This window comes from Balaenoptera acutorostrata, chromosome 20, assembly GCF_949987535.1.
Source record: "Balaenoptera acutorostrata chromosome 20, mBalAcu1.1, whole genome shotgun sequence".
In the NCBI taxonomy this organism is placed as follows: Eukaryota; Metazoa; Chordata; class Mammalia; order Artiodactyla; family Balaenopteridae; genus Balaenoptera; species Balaenoptera acutorostrata.
This window is the reverse complement of record NC_080083.1, coordinates 61,066,814-61,081,309: the sequence shown is the minus strand read 5'-3', so window position 1 is coordinate 61,081,309 and position 14,496 is coordinate 61,066,814. Positions and strand designations below refer to the sequence as shown.

General features: G+C 41.4%; 1 protein-coding gene across 11 annotated transcripts in view; it reads left to right on the top strand.

Annotated features, from left to right (window-relative positions):
- KCNJ16 (potassium inwardly rectifying channel subfamily J member 16) overlaps nucleotides 1-14,496 on the top strand; it is a 358,272-nt gene that overhangs the window by 317,293 nt on the left and 26,483 nt on the right. For 5 of the 11 annotated variants that reach the window (XM_057536933.1, XM_057536934.1, XM_057536932.1 and 2 more), the window contains one exon: nucleotides 13,366-13,595. The exons of 3 other annotated variants lie outside the window; for them this stretch is intronic. The gene's annotated coding sequence lies outside the window, so the exon portion shown is untranslated. The remainder of the gene's footprint in view (nucleotides 1-13,365; nucleotides 13,596-14,496) is intronic. 3 more of the 11 variants (XM_007185585.2, XM_057536931.1, XM_007185583.2) reach the window with 2 other exon arrangements.

The following is a 14,496-nucleotide window of genomic DNA, read 5'->3' as shown; positions in this document are numbered from 1 at the left end:
GAAATGTTGACCTTCCCAGGGGAGTGAATTTCATTAAAAGGGTTAATTCTAACTCATTTAATGAATTTGGTCCTCCATGAGAACAGAAGTGAAGTGACGCTTCTTTTTTGGATGCTGCATTTTTTCTAAACCTGGAAGAGAGGACTATTTCTAACTTATAGGTAAATGGGATGGTCCTTTTGGGCTATATTCAAAGTAATTAGTGGCTGCCATTGAAAAGAAATCAAATGAAGTCAGGTGGTGGTATTTTTCTCTACTAGGAACTTTAATAAAAGCTCCCGGAGGGGGCATGACCTCTGTCTTTGTCACCAGCATTTTATTTGTTGTTTGTTCACGGGATTCTGGCATTTGAGTCATAATAGCTTTGCCCGATGGCCAATTTTAGTTGCACGTCTTGAATTACTTAAAATTTATAGGTCTTAATATGGCTTAGTAAATTAAGTCTTCAGTTTAAAATAACCTATAAATTCAATTTGAAAACTCAGTGAAGAAAATTTTTTAGCCTTGTGTCCATCAGAACGTTTGAAAGTTGGTCTTCTGCGGCTACATGGAGTGTAGAGATAGGAACAAGCAAATCAAGCCAGTTTCTCCGTCTGAATCCTCTGCTTCTCCTCTTCTTGGACCTACAATAGTAGAGAACACCTGTTAAAGACCTACTGTGTGCCAGGCACCGTGCTGTAAGCTTGGGGTCCTACTATCCTTATTTATTTGGCTCTTTAGGGAGGGGGTGTGGGAAGTGTTCTGTAACAGGAGTTGGGTGATTTAAGCCACATGAGTTGACCACCTAAGTTTTTGTTTTTAGATCAAATTAAGAGCCTTGCATAATTTGTACATGAATTTTAACTGCCAGGGACGAGAGCCTTAGTATGCCTGCTTTCATTCAACACTCCATCCGCCCAGATTCCTGAAGTCTGAAGAGAAACAACCACATAAGCCATGGTTTTTGTTGTTTATTTGCTCCAGTAGTTCCCAAAGGTGGGATTCTTGACTTGGAGGAGACAATGAGGGGGAAAAAAAAAAAAAAACCACCTTATGTTACTAAAGTGTAAAACTGCAGGGTTTCCATAATTATGGCAGTCTACAACCGGAGGTCACAGTAATAAATAAACTTACTTGGCTAGGAAGAAGGGAGAATACTGAGCTATAAACGAGACTTACCACCGTGTGTAACATTCTTTTTTCAGAAGGTTATCATATCTGTTTACCAAATCTATATGTAGGTAAAAAATTAAAAGCCAGTTACTTCAGTGTTTACAGAGGACACACAGCTCTACTAACTCTGTTTAGAATCTTTAGTCACCTCACACTCACAATCAAGGCAGAGCATGATATTCTGACACTCCATAACCCTGGCAATAACTGCGTCCATCACCCGAGGTCTAGTCCTGATGCCCCGGGGCTTTAAGCAAAGAGATCTGACTGAGACTGGTGGTGTCCACTTCTGTCCGGCCTCAGCTCCCTCTTTGCACAGCAAGAAAGCTGTTCAATCATTTGCTCAAACATTTATTTTTTTAGGCTCCACCTTGAATTGAATCACATACTTATCTTCCTGCCAAAGTATTTGTGCTGGTAAAACAGGGCGACTCGATCTAGGCAGAACCTGCTGTTTCTGCTTCTGTCCAAAGGGTCAGTGGTAGAAAGGCTGATGGCAGTGATTTTATCATTGAATGGGGTAATTGTTCTGAGGTTTTTGTTTTTCCCTTGAAAGAAAATGCTACAGGCTTGAAAGCTCTAAGATAAGGGGGAAAGTCTATGGCAAAACACTGTGTGCCTTCTCACAAACCTTTAGCTAGTAGAAAACAGATCATCTTTGTTACACTTTGGCTGGATAAAATCGACACATTATATGGGTAACTGAGGTCAGTGGAAACCCTTGGAGTTGATTTTCCCAGGTACTTTTCTTTTCTGGGCTGAATTATGGACCTAATTTAGGCTCATAGTGCTACTTACAGACTGAGCTGAATTCATTGGGTTCATTTATCATATTCATATGTTAAAGATACTTAAAAGCCCAGAGCTGCCATTGTGAATGATAAAATTCTGTAGTCTCTCTTCAATAATCTATGATTTATCTACCTAAGTGACCAGGAAATGTATAAAGGACCGTGTAATTTTGCTAAATTTGTCAAACAGAGAATCTGAAAAATGGAAGTGTGATCCATTTCGTTTGCCTCGATGGCCAAAAATGTAACCAAAACCTTGTTCAGAAATATTGTTTAGCAAATGATGGCTACTGAAAAAAGACTCAGAGTCCTCAGCCAGGCAGGTAAAAGTTTTGCCATTTGGGGCCCAAATTCATGTTTTGGCCCTCTCTGCCACCATTTCTCTCTCTCACTTTACACAAATGCTGCGTCCTTTCCTCCCTTCTGAAGTATGTTAAGTCCTCTCCCACTCCACTCACCTGTCTAAGCAGGTGTCTCAAAGTCAGAGCCAAATCCACCTTTTACATCACGCTTTTCCAGATGAAATCAAGCAGCAAGGAGCACATCCTGGTTTCTATTTCCTTTTCTGCTCATCAGCCGTCAGCCAGGACCGTTTCCCACTCATTTGACTGTTAGTCGAAACATAACTGAAATAAAAATACAAGTGATCATTGCCTGTTTGCTACAGCTAGTCTTCTAAACAGCTTACTAACTTCCTATGGACCGGCATTATGTCTTGTAAATCATAAATTTGCAAATAGCCCATTTGTTACCGACCTCTTGGACTCTTTAATCAGTAGAAATTGGTAAGAGGCCCAATGAGGGATTCAGACAAGTCTTTACTGGGACTTGTGCTGCAGCAGGAGGGGGCGAAAGCAAGGAATGCGTAACCTTGCTCCATCCCCGGGGGGCGGGGGGTGAGCTTAAACGGGGTAAGGTGGGCGGATCAGTGTGTCGGGGCAGGAGGGGTGGCTGAGGAGGTCTGCCCACCCCCTTCACGGTGCTGTGTGCAGGGATCCCGCGTGGTACCGTGCTTTTGCTCCTGACACCTCACAAGTGGAGAGGTGACAGTTGCGTTTTGGCCTTTTTGTATCTTACTGTTCATAATTTGCCCCGACTGCACATGCACGCAGTTGTTTTTAGTCCCTCATAATTCCTTTGTATTTTGTTGCTCAAGGAGACGTTTGTCCAGGTGCAAGCCCTGCAGCAAAGGGTCCCAGGTCCCAGGTCCCAGCCTGTCTCATAGTGACCACCTTGAACATAGTAAAAAGGCCAGGGGCAGGGACGGGTGGGCAAGGAACAGCATTTATGTCTTTGGGGCAAATAATCAAAAGTTAGGTTGAGGAATGATATATAATAAGATTTGCTCCTTGATAGGATAAATTGCAAACAAGTTAAAAACAGGCAGCATTTATTTTGGGTTTTCCTTCCACTCTGTCCCTCACCCTGTCTCCCAGTTCACACACACACACACACACACACACACACACACACACACACACTCCTGATGCTCTGATTTCCTCTCTTCTACTGGTTGCATGTCTAGTACTTTGCTTTAGCCCTGTGTAGGTCTTCACTTTCCTGCTATTCTCCAGGGAGGGCTGCTTTGCTTGATTTTTGCCTGTTCCCTTGAATCATCCTGATCCCGTACTCTGTGAAGAGTCACTTTTCCCTTATTTTACCCTCTCATGTAATATTTACATTTAATTTGAGACCCTTGGGTGCATCGACTACACAGTGAATAACATAAATAAGTCAAGTACTATGATGGCCTGGGATGCGGGGGAGGAGTTTTAATTTAGGCGAATTTAGGTTACTTATCCTGTTTAAGCAGAACCTCATTTATGGGCTAGGAAATCAGGTGTTACATAATACCAAAAGGTCTACAATGTGGTCTGCATCACAAATAAATCCTCAGTGTCACATCTGTGAGTTGGAGAAAGTTGCAGAAGTTGAAAGAACGTAAGCTTCTAATAGTTAGTGAAAGCGTGTACTGTACACACAGACACCATCTAGACTGAAAGAAGGGGCTGGCAAAATATTTAACTGACTGCACCCAGCCACGTGGCGCTTTATGGTGCCTGTAAGGTGATGAGTCAGAGAAATACAGCCAGCAGAAAAGGTAGGGAAAATGGTCAAATACTTTGACCTTCCTTTTTGTGACTGAAACCAGTTTGAATTGGTAGATCTGACAAGGCTGAAATTTATTACCCACTCTCCCCCCTAGTTTAAAATAATTTCTGACTCTTCAAAGAGTCATACTGGGCAAAAACAGGATGCATCCAGCTCGCTATAGTTGATCAGTCTCGAGAGATGGCAGGAACTGCTGTTCTCAACAATTTATAGTGCGAGGCCATGCAATTTATCCCCAGAAAACTGTTACTATTGAGTATTTGTTACAGTCGTTTTCATCAAGATCAGATTCAATGATAATTAAATTAACCCAGCTTTAACATATTGGCCAATAGATAGAGTTCTAAGAAAGTCAACCTGCTTTGAAAAAAAAAAAAAATGAGTGATTGAATGCATTTTTTAGCTCATATAATAAGGGAGTCTGAATAATTTATTTGGGGTTTTTTTCCCACGAATGATTCAATTTTAAGTATCGGATGGAGGCTATAGTTTCAGGAAGCATGTTTGTTCAAAGTGGTTTTCCCACATTTCATTTACCACCACTTTCTACTGTTTTGAGACGTTGAATATACGAACGGTGGCCAAGATCATATATGACAATACAATTCTGACCGTCCCCCACCCCACCCCAGCTCTGTAGCAAATAGCCCTGGAAGACACATTTTTGTAATGATGGGCCCAAAATGATCAAGAATTGGTCCTCGACTTCCAACTTCCCTAATTTTCTTCCCCTGCTTCTAACTTCAAACCAACAAGGGAAAGCAAAATGTGCCTCCTCATCACAAAAGACGCCCACTTCTAGTACACCTGATTCCAGCTTCTCATGCCCCCAGCCTTGGATCAGACCATACCTGAAGCCTTCCTTTTTTCTTTTTAACTATAATGCTTTCCCACTCTTCTGCCTCCTCTTTGAATCTCTGCCAAACAAGAGTGATGGCGGCGGACCCCCCTGCTAGAGCAAACTCTGAATGATAGCCCCAGCTTGTTCTCATTTGGGTGATCTTCATTTCTGCAATATTTATTTGATGTCTATATAGAAACTTTTAAATAGCAAAATGAGCCCTGCCCAAGTTTAGACAGTCATTTAGGGCCACTGGACCTTCAGTGGAGTGCCAATAATTTTGAAAGCCAGACGAACTGTTAGAAGTGGTTCAAACTTGGGTCAAGACTCCTTTGACCTGGTTCAGATTGATGACAATTCGGCATTTGTCATAGTCAGTCCTCTTTCCAGGTCATTGCAGCAAAGGTCTCACTGCTTCTGTCTCCTGCACACAGTCCGGTTTGGGGGGTTGTTCTCTTTGGAAAATGACATCATCTGTAATTAGTTCAAATTGGCTCTATTTCTTTGAGAAGTCTATTTTGCCTTTATTAACTGAGAAGTATGTGGTATTTGGTTTTAGAAGGTTTCAGTTCTAATCCTGCTGATACCTTCTTTCATAACAAGACTTTGAGATAGTCTATCAGTATATTTAAATCTTATTTAAAAATTGCTAGGGATGTAAGTACCTATTTTATGGGTGGCTTAAGAATGAAAACAAATAACTTCTGTAAAACTGTTACCAAAGTCCTACGTACTAATGTGTATGTAGTATGTATTCAGTAAGTAATGGCTATGATTATAACATCAAAATAGTGGCTCATATTTCCAAAGGAACAATCCTTTTTTGTCTGATGTAACAACAGAGAACATTTGGAGCAAAGATTTGGAAATTGCTGGTAACTTGCTAGTTTTTCAGATTGCATTAGGTATCAGATAAACACGGCTATCTGACAATATATGCATTACATCCTATGGAGAATAAAGGCAATTGTCTTCATAACTCAGTTGATGTACACTTTCTGCTCTACTGAAAACCACACCTCTCAGACCTGGAATGCTTTGGGGATTAGGCAGGACTGTGTTTTGACCTCAGCGTTTTCAGTGGCCTCTACAGGTTGAACAGTTTATAGCTAGTAACTTGGTCAAGGTTTTTGGATATAAACTTGCCTTTTTAGAGTGTCAAGAAATCTACATTTAAAATGTGTAATTCCAGAGGTGCGGTAAGGTACACGACCCAGCCAGCTGGAGAAAGTAGCATGTTCTTTATTTTCTCTTACATCCTATTACAGTCAGAGAAAGCATCTGACATGGTGAAATGCTTGCTTTGCAGACATGACGTGTGCAAGTTTAATTTGTGAATCCAACAAAGGAAAAATTCCTGGGCCTTTTACATGCATTTTTCTTAATATGATCACTGAATCCGAGTTAGCCATTTAATCCTGAACGAGACATGACTTCACTGGGGATTGCTCCCTGACTAAATTTCGGACTTCCACACCAGGATGCATCAATCGCTTGCACGCTCCTATGCCCGTGCTGATGTCAGGGGCTTGTGTGAGGGCGGGGCCGGGGGAGGGCAGCCCTCCAGCAAATGTTTTCGGAACAAGTATTTGTGGGAAGTTCACTGTTTTTGTCATAAAGGCCCTTTAGTGGTCAATCTGGAAACCACGAATGGAATGAGTTACCCTGTTGAAATTCTTAAATCAAAACGCATTGGTTTTCTTTGGTGAGTTTCACTAAAAATTAGAGGCACAGATCATTACATGGAAGTGGGAAGACCTAACAGGAGCACCTGGGACACGTTTACAGAATACACGTTTTCCATCAGATTCTTGAGGAAACGTTCCTAAGGACGGGCCCTCAATGCAGGCCCATGTAACATTGTTTTTAACTTCCCTACGGTTGACTATTTCAAATGTTTTCAACTCTCTTTCAATCTCTGATCCTGTCTCCCTACCCACCATCCCCTTATTGAACCAAGAAATAAAATCACCAGTTTCTTGCCATCCCACCTGTTGACCTGATTGCAGCCGTACCCATTTTTCCCTTGGAATCATACTCAACTCTTCCCACCCTTCCCTTTACTCTGCAACTCCTTTCCCTTTTCCCTCCCTCCCTCCCTCCCTGATGGATTTCTGCTTCTTGTGGATTCAGACCCCCAAGTACCTCTTGAATCTGTTCCCTTTGCTTTATTCCCCCAGGTTATGCAATATCTTCCTCACTTCCCTCCCTATCAGTTGTCTGGCCAATCCATTCTCACCACCGCTGCCAGAACACATGCTCTTAAATTCTAATCAGATTGTCCTACTCCCCTGATCAAAGCCCTTTAATCCTGCCTGAGAATAACTGAAATTCTTGAACCTGACTTCCCAGATGTGGCTCACCACTCCAGCTCTCTCTCATACTTTTCCCCATCCTAGATCCCGCCTTCAAGCCAAATAAACACTTTAATTTTTCTTGTAACCGCTATTGGGCGCTAACATGGTTTGTCTCCACCAGTGGCATTCAGTATGAACAGAAGAAGGGTGTAAATTACACCATTGGGGAAAAATGACTCACAAGTAACAACTGCAGGGTGGATTCCCTAAAGAACGATCACAAACACACCCGTGGCTTTAAAGAAAGTGGAGTCTATCCAAGAGTGAAGAAGGCTACCCATGAAAAGAAGTTTATTCATTTGCAGAGTTTTAAGTTGAATATTTATAGAGTTTCCTTAATGCACAAGAACGACTTCACAAAGGCTTACTGAATTACAGGGAAACGTTTAAAACTTTAAATCATTTTTTGCACTATCCCTCTTAACAAGCCAGCCGTTTTGAAGCCAGTTTCTTTTTCATTCCGTTAAAAAAATGACAACTTTAATTAAGACTTCGTGGTAGATAAGAATTGCTTAGTGATTATATATATATATAATTTAACATATATCAGCTTTGCCCAATTTTCTTTCCAGTACAGACACTAAAGACCAACTTTTTTTTTCCTGACCCAAATATGAGAAGCTAGAGGCTTTTTCTGTGACTTTGTCTTTCTCCACCTCCCTACTCTCATTCCCAGTAGTTGCGAAGTTGAATTTTGATGAAATTGGATCTTTGCAGTGGAATTTTGAGTGGAATCTGGACAGATTCTGGGCTGGTCAAACAACACCTCAATAACTGTGAATTAAGATATGTCACATTTTAAAAGAGAGAATCAGAGAAGAAGAATCAGGATATTGAGCAAATCCTAAAACATGGTTTATGACCCAGGGGTGTGCTGGAGCAGACTTGTGTCAGCTCCCAAGAGCTAGCTGTTCACCCCCCTTACCACCTCCACGTTCTGGTACATCCCATCAGCAACTGGACATCAGCCAGGGTTGCAGTTTATACCATAGAAATTGGCAAACTCTTTACAAAACAGAAATAGTCACAGATGTAGAAAACAAACTTATGGATACCAAAGGCAAAAGTGGGGGGGATAAATTAGGAGTTTGGGATTGACATATACACACCAATAGATATCAAATAGATAGCTAATAAGGACCTACTGCATAGCACAGGGAACTCTACTCAATATTCTGTAATAACCTACGTGGGAAAAGAATTTTAAAAAGAATGGATATATGTATATGTATAACTGAATCACTTTGCTGCACACTAGAAACTAACACGACATTGTAAATCAACTGTAATTAAAAATTAAAAAAAAAAAGAAATTGGCAGACTCTGCAATCAGTCCTTTTTTTCCCTCAGAGAACCCGTAATGAAAATTTGCTAGCACGCAACTGCTTATGAATAAGCTAAGTGTCCCAGCAGTCCTGGTTGACACCTGCTGTCTTGGTGACTCATCGTTTTAGCATTTGTCCCAACACTCTTCACTCTTAAAAGTGACAAGTTAAATCGTCACTCTGCATAGCAGGAACCCAGGAGGCTTTGGAGGGTTTTCCCTGGAGGAAGTGAAGCCCGGGACTTGGAAGGTAAGAAGTAACGAGGAGATTCTGGTCTTTTTTTGTCTGAAGAACTGGCTGTTGGAAGTAGGACGTGACTTGTTTTGCAGAGGGACAGCAGGGGGACAGGAACATCCTGTGAGAGCTACGGAAGACACATTTTTATCTGAGTTTAAGGAAGGACTTCCTCATTGAGAGAGTTGAGTCATCATAAAATAGGAACAGAACACGTGAGGGTCACTGAGGTCCTTGTCAATGAAAATGTCCCAGCAGAGACCGAGGGCCACCTTGAGGGGCTGTCATAGCAGGGCTCAGGCAAGGACGTCTTGCTGTGCTCGTGCCCTTCTGAGCCTTTGAGGTGACGGACTCGGCCACTGGGCCGATTCTCACAGGGTCTTTGCTCAGTAATGTGTGTATTCGGTAGATGTTACAACAACCAGCCGGAGAAGTGATTCATTCCATTTCAGAAAATAATGATCTAAGCAGAAATGTTTATGATGCCTCTTTGTTAAGCTTTAAAATGGAACAACGATCACTCATTTGAGAGGAAGCCCGTGCTAACCAATTGACCACTGATTGATTTCTGAGTCCACATTTGGACATCTATTAAGATTGTCCACTCTGCTTTGGCACAGTTTGGCCAAAGAGAGGAAAATAAGTCAGTAAGTTTCCCACAGCTTAGGAACATAGGTAGCAGGAGAGACTTTCGTAAGTGGCGGGAGAGGAATGCCCTATTTCGCAGTGAGAACTTCAGACACTTCCTCTGTCGCCTATGGTCACCGGGCAGTTGGAATAACAGGAAGCCCTCCGGCCGGCAATAGTGGCTCCTCTGAAGTTTGTTTGGGTCTTTCCAAAGGCACGGTTTCAGCAGGGGCTGAGGCTACACCAAACAACTTAGAATTTCCCCCTAAGTATGGAAAATTATGTTAACATAAACAATTCTGTCCATTACCTAGTGTCTACAATGTACCATAGAAAGGTCTAACTTTTTTTTCTATTTCAAATTACTCTATTAAATTAGTCAGTTTGATTATCTTATAGATCATCATAAGAATAGTTATATAGTTTTTCCCTAAGCTCGATGCCTTCCATTTTACACACTTTTACTCTTACCTAACACTTTGCCCATTCCTTCAGCCATGTAAGATCTTCCAATGTTTTCCATTTTTCGTTTGACTTTTCACCACCCAGAAATCATCCTCCAGCCCACGTGTGTCTCTTCGTGTTCTCCCATCAGACTGTTATTTAACGGCATTGAGAGGGCAAATATTATTGTCTGATACTTTTTATAAGTGCTTTACAAATACTCATTTATTGCTTCTGCTGAGAGCTATACCGAATAGGTGTTTTTATTATCATTCTTTCACAGATGGGGGGATGGAGGCGCCACGAGAGTCAGGCTTCTAATCAGCAGAGTGTCTCCCACCGCAGTTCGTAATCACTATGTTGCCTCGCACTTTAAAGATGAGAAATTGAACCCATCTTAACGCGATTCTCTGAAAAACCAATGCGGACGCTTAATGCCTCAATGGAAATGCGCTTTCTCTCTACCTATTTTCCTGAAGTCCAGCCTTCTTCTTATGAATGTATATTTTCCTAAGCACAGAGCTGTGTTAACATCGAGTTCCAAACACTGTGCCCTTTTATACACATTTTACATACGTACCTTCTCCTTAAAGAATCCACCTTTATGGTGTTTTAGGAAAGAAATCATATTTACGTATTTTGTGAATCCATATCCTATTATGGACTTCACTAACCGAGAGTAAAACTCATCTACCTGGTTCTTTTTTTTTTTAAAGAGAATCACAGTGTAGCATTTTATTTTATTTTATTTTTAATTTTTATTTATTTATTTAATTATTTATGGCTGTGTTGGGTCTTCGTTTCTGCGTGAGGGCTTTCTCTAGTTGTGGCAAGTGGGGGCCACTCTTCACCGTGGTGCACAGGCCTCTCACTATCGCGGCCTCTCTTGTTGCGGAGCACAGGCTCCAGACGCGCAGGCTCAGTAGTTGTGGCTCACGGGCCTAGTTGCTCCGCGGCATGTGGGATCTTCCCAGACCAGGGCTCGAACCCGTGTCCCCTGCATTGCCAGGCAGATTCTCAACCATTGTGCCACCAGGGAAGCCCTACCTGGTTCTTTGAGGCTAGGAGAGCGGTTCTCAACCAGGGGTGATTTTGTCACCCAGGGGACATTGGACAGTGTCTGGACACATTGCTGGCTGTCACATTGGGGGTTGGGGTCATGTGGCATCTCGTGGGAAGAGTTTAGGGTTGTTACTAAACGCCGTATAAGCCCACAACATCCTCCCACAAAAAGGAATTATCTGGCCCAAAATACCAAGGCTGAAAATCCCAGGTCTAGGGTATCCTGTGCATTTAAAGTGATTCTGTTGAGGACAATGTATGCCCCTCCTCAACTGTACTATAAAAGCTGTAGAAAACTCTGTGCATATGCGACTACACCTATTAATGGGTCTCTCATTAACATATCAGTCTGTCATTAAGTAGATTCTCAATTGATATGTCTCATATTTTATTTACTCTTCTCACAAATCTGAACGGTTTAGAAAGAACTTGGATTCGTAACCTAGTCTGAAAACAAATATAACTCTTAAGGAAAATGGTGATAATTGCAGATTTCTTTAGTACTTGTTATTCACTCATTCATTCATTCATTCTTTTTTTTTTCAAGAAATAACTATTAAGCATAAACTGTACACCAAACAATGTTATAGGTGAACAAGTAGTTTAGGATTAGGCTATGATTAATCTGTAGATTAAAGTTAGGATTATTATAATGTGTACTGAGAAGTTATTAGTATGGGTTTTATATTTTCTGTAGTTTATGTTGTTCTACACAATTATATAAACAATGTTTTATTTACGATGAAATTAAGCAAAGTATTTTGCATAATGTAGGGAAAAATGGGAGAGAAAATGATTTTTAGAAAGTTGACTATTCACTTCTCACCCAATTAGTTAAATTGGTGGTTGGTAATATAACATGCACAAAGCAGACACAGCTGTTGGTTCAATACAAGTATTCCACTCTCTCCTCATGATTTTGTAATGAAACCATGAGACCAAACAGGACACCTTCTTCAAGTCTCCCAAAAGAAGTACTTATTTTTAATAAAAACGACACACAAGAATCCTTGTAGGACATTTACTTAATTAAAAATTAAGAAGTTGGCAAAATCTTATGTGACAAACTGTACATCTCTCATATTAAAGCAAAACAAAAAACTCCCTCCCTGAAAAATAAACCCCCCTTGAGCTCCATGTTCCTTCCCATCCATCAGCCCATTTTTCTACTCCATTTGACAGCAGGACTCCTTACAAAGGGGATACGTGTTTTCTCCACTTCCTCTCACCCTGTTCCCACTTGTTCCTGATCTAATCAGGCATTTGTCTCCAAAACTCTACTGAGACATCTTTCGTCAAGCCACCAGTGACGTCACATGGCCACATCCAACAGTTAGTTCTTAGTCCTCATCTCGACCTCTCATTAATCTCTGACACAGAGGATCACTCCCTTTTTCTTGCCATCTTTTCTTCACCTCCATCTCATGGTTTTCTGTCTACTTCAAGAAATTCTCCCTTTCAGTCTCCTTTGTTGGCTCATCCTCATCTTCCCAACTTCAAATTGAGTTGCCCCAGAGCTTAGTCCTGGGAATCTTTCTTTCTCTTTTCTAACTACCCTCACTCCTTGCGTGGTCTCATCCACGTTCATGGTTTTAAATACCCTATATGTACTGATAACTTCCAATCTTATACCTCCATTCTGGACCGCTCCCCTCAATTCCAGAAGAATACGTATTGTCTACCTGACATCTTCATTTGGATGTCAGAGAGCATATCCAATTAACCACAATAAAACCTCAACCACTGAGTTCCCCACTTCAAAATTCCTTCTCTCCTGGTTTCATCATCTTAGTAATTGGTACCAGCATCCAATCAATTTCTTGGAAATGTCCACATTTTCATGACTAGTTCATTCCAAATTATAAGACTTCCCAATAGGTGAAAAGTGGATATGGAGTAAGAGACTTATTCTCTCCCATATCCCAAACTTAGAACAAACAAACAAGCCAGAAAATAAAACGGGCTTCTCAGAAAAATATCTAAACATTGTCCTTGAAACCACTACTGGGCTTGTCAGTGGTCTTCAGGGGGCACACATTTCCTTGGAACCCAAATGAAATGCTGTTTGCCTTAGGTGAACGATTACATAGACAGGGTGTGTTTGCAGAGAAAAATCTTTACAGTGACAGTCTAGGGCACCTACACTTAAGAAGAACACACTTGGAAGAAGTTGTTCAAGTCCTGGAGGTGTTAGTGAGAAAAAAATCCAGCCTCTGGGACGGTGAGAAGTTTAGGGGCAACTTTCGGCCATTTTGTGATTTGGGGAGAGCCTTGTTGAGTAAGTTTGAAAAACAAAGGTATAGATGGGCAGGAAGGGAGGCTCTTTCTTCTTGATTCTTGTTTTCTGGAAGCCACCACTGGCAAGACTATCTACTACGGGTAGGCATGGGAACAAGTTAAAGAAAGTGTTGATTCACTAGAGGCAAGCGGAGATCTCAGTGGCCTTTGTATGTGGTGAATGTGTCCGGAAAGGCAAAGAAGAGCGAGATTCTCCCGTGTGCTTTCTCATCTCCATGGCGGTGGGTGCTGACAGCTTGAGAGAGAGCTTGGAGGAGCAGAGAGAAAGGAGCCCTGGACGTCTAGTTGCCGTGCTCTTATACGATGCAAAGGACACGGGGGTCTGAGCTGAACTTCATCATCCGTAACTAAGGTAAGACCATCTAGTGGGTTACTAAGTGAGCCAAGCCTGAAAGCATTGCTCTCTTGCTCGATCTTTTTTGGGTGTATGCCTGCTAGTAGGCACCCTTATGATGCTTCCTTTGGCTACATAGTCATGATTGATTGCTCTACGGTCTATGGCTGGGAATAGTCTTTCTTTCCTTCATATAATCTCTGGGGAGTGCTGAATCAAACAGATTAAGAATGCAAGTGCCTTTTATAGATCAGGGAAGTAACCATCAGAAACAGAGAGACAGACTTAAAAGCACGATGACTTATCCAACCGAACGTGACTTATTGATGCCGTGGGGCAATGTGGAAAAGGATGAGTCTTTAATTTCCTGTGGAAATAGTCATTCATCAAACCCTCCTTTTGTGTGTCTTCGTCACTCTTCCACTGTTCCAAAGTGACAACAAAGTGGCACTGAAGATTTGAAACCGTGTGATGAGAGGTGCTGTCATTGACTTCTCATTAATGACGTCTTGACAACTAAAAATATAGACAGAAATACTGTAAAGACGCATTAGAAAAAAAAACTGCTAAAAGGTAACTTCAATAAATAGTAAGCTCCTCAGGCTTTGACGTCTGATTAGGTAGAAAAGCACTGGGCTTTTTAACTTTTAATGTTTTTCTTCTACTCACTGTCGTCTTTTGGTTTGCAATCTGGAGCGTTGCCAGGGAGTCATTAATATCGGTTAACACCCCATGGCTTTAGAGTTCATTTCTCTGGTGAAAGGAGCAGAGGTTGAGATAATGCAGCTTGTCTACCTGGAAATTCCAACATTGCATAGATGCAGGGCCGTGGGTTTAACCATAAATATGTCTTATTTACAAAACTCTTTAAGCTTTTCTTTCTTTTTTTTTTTTTGCAGTTTACAAGGCTAGTTTCATT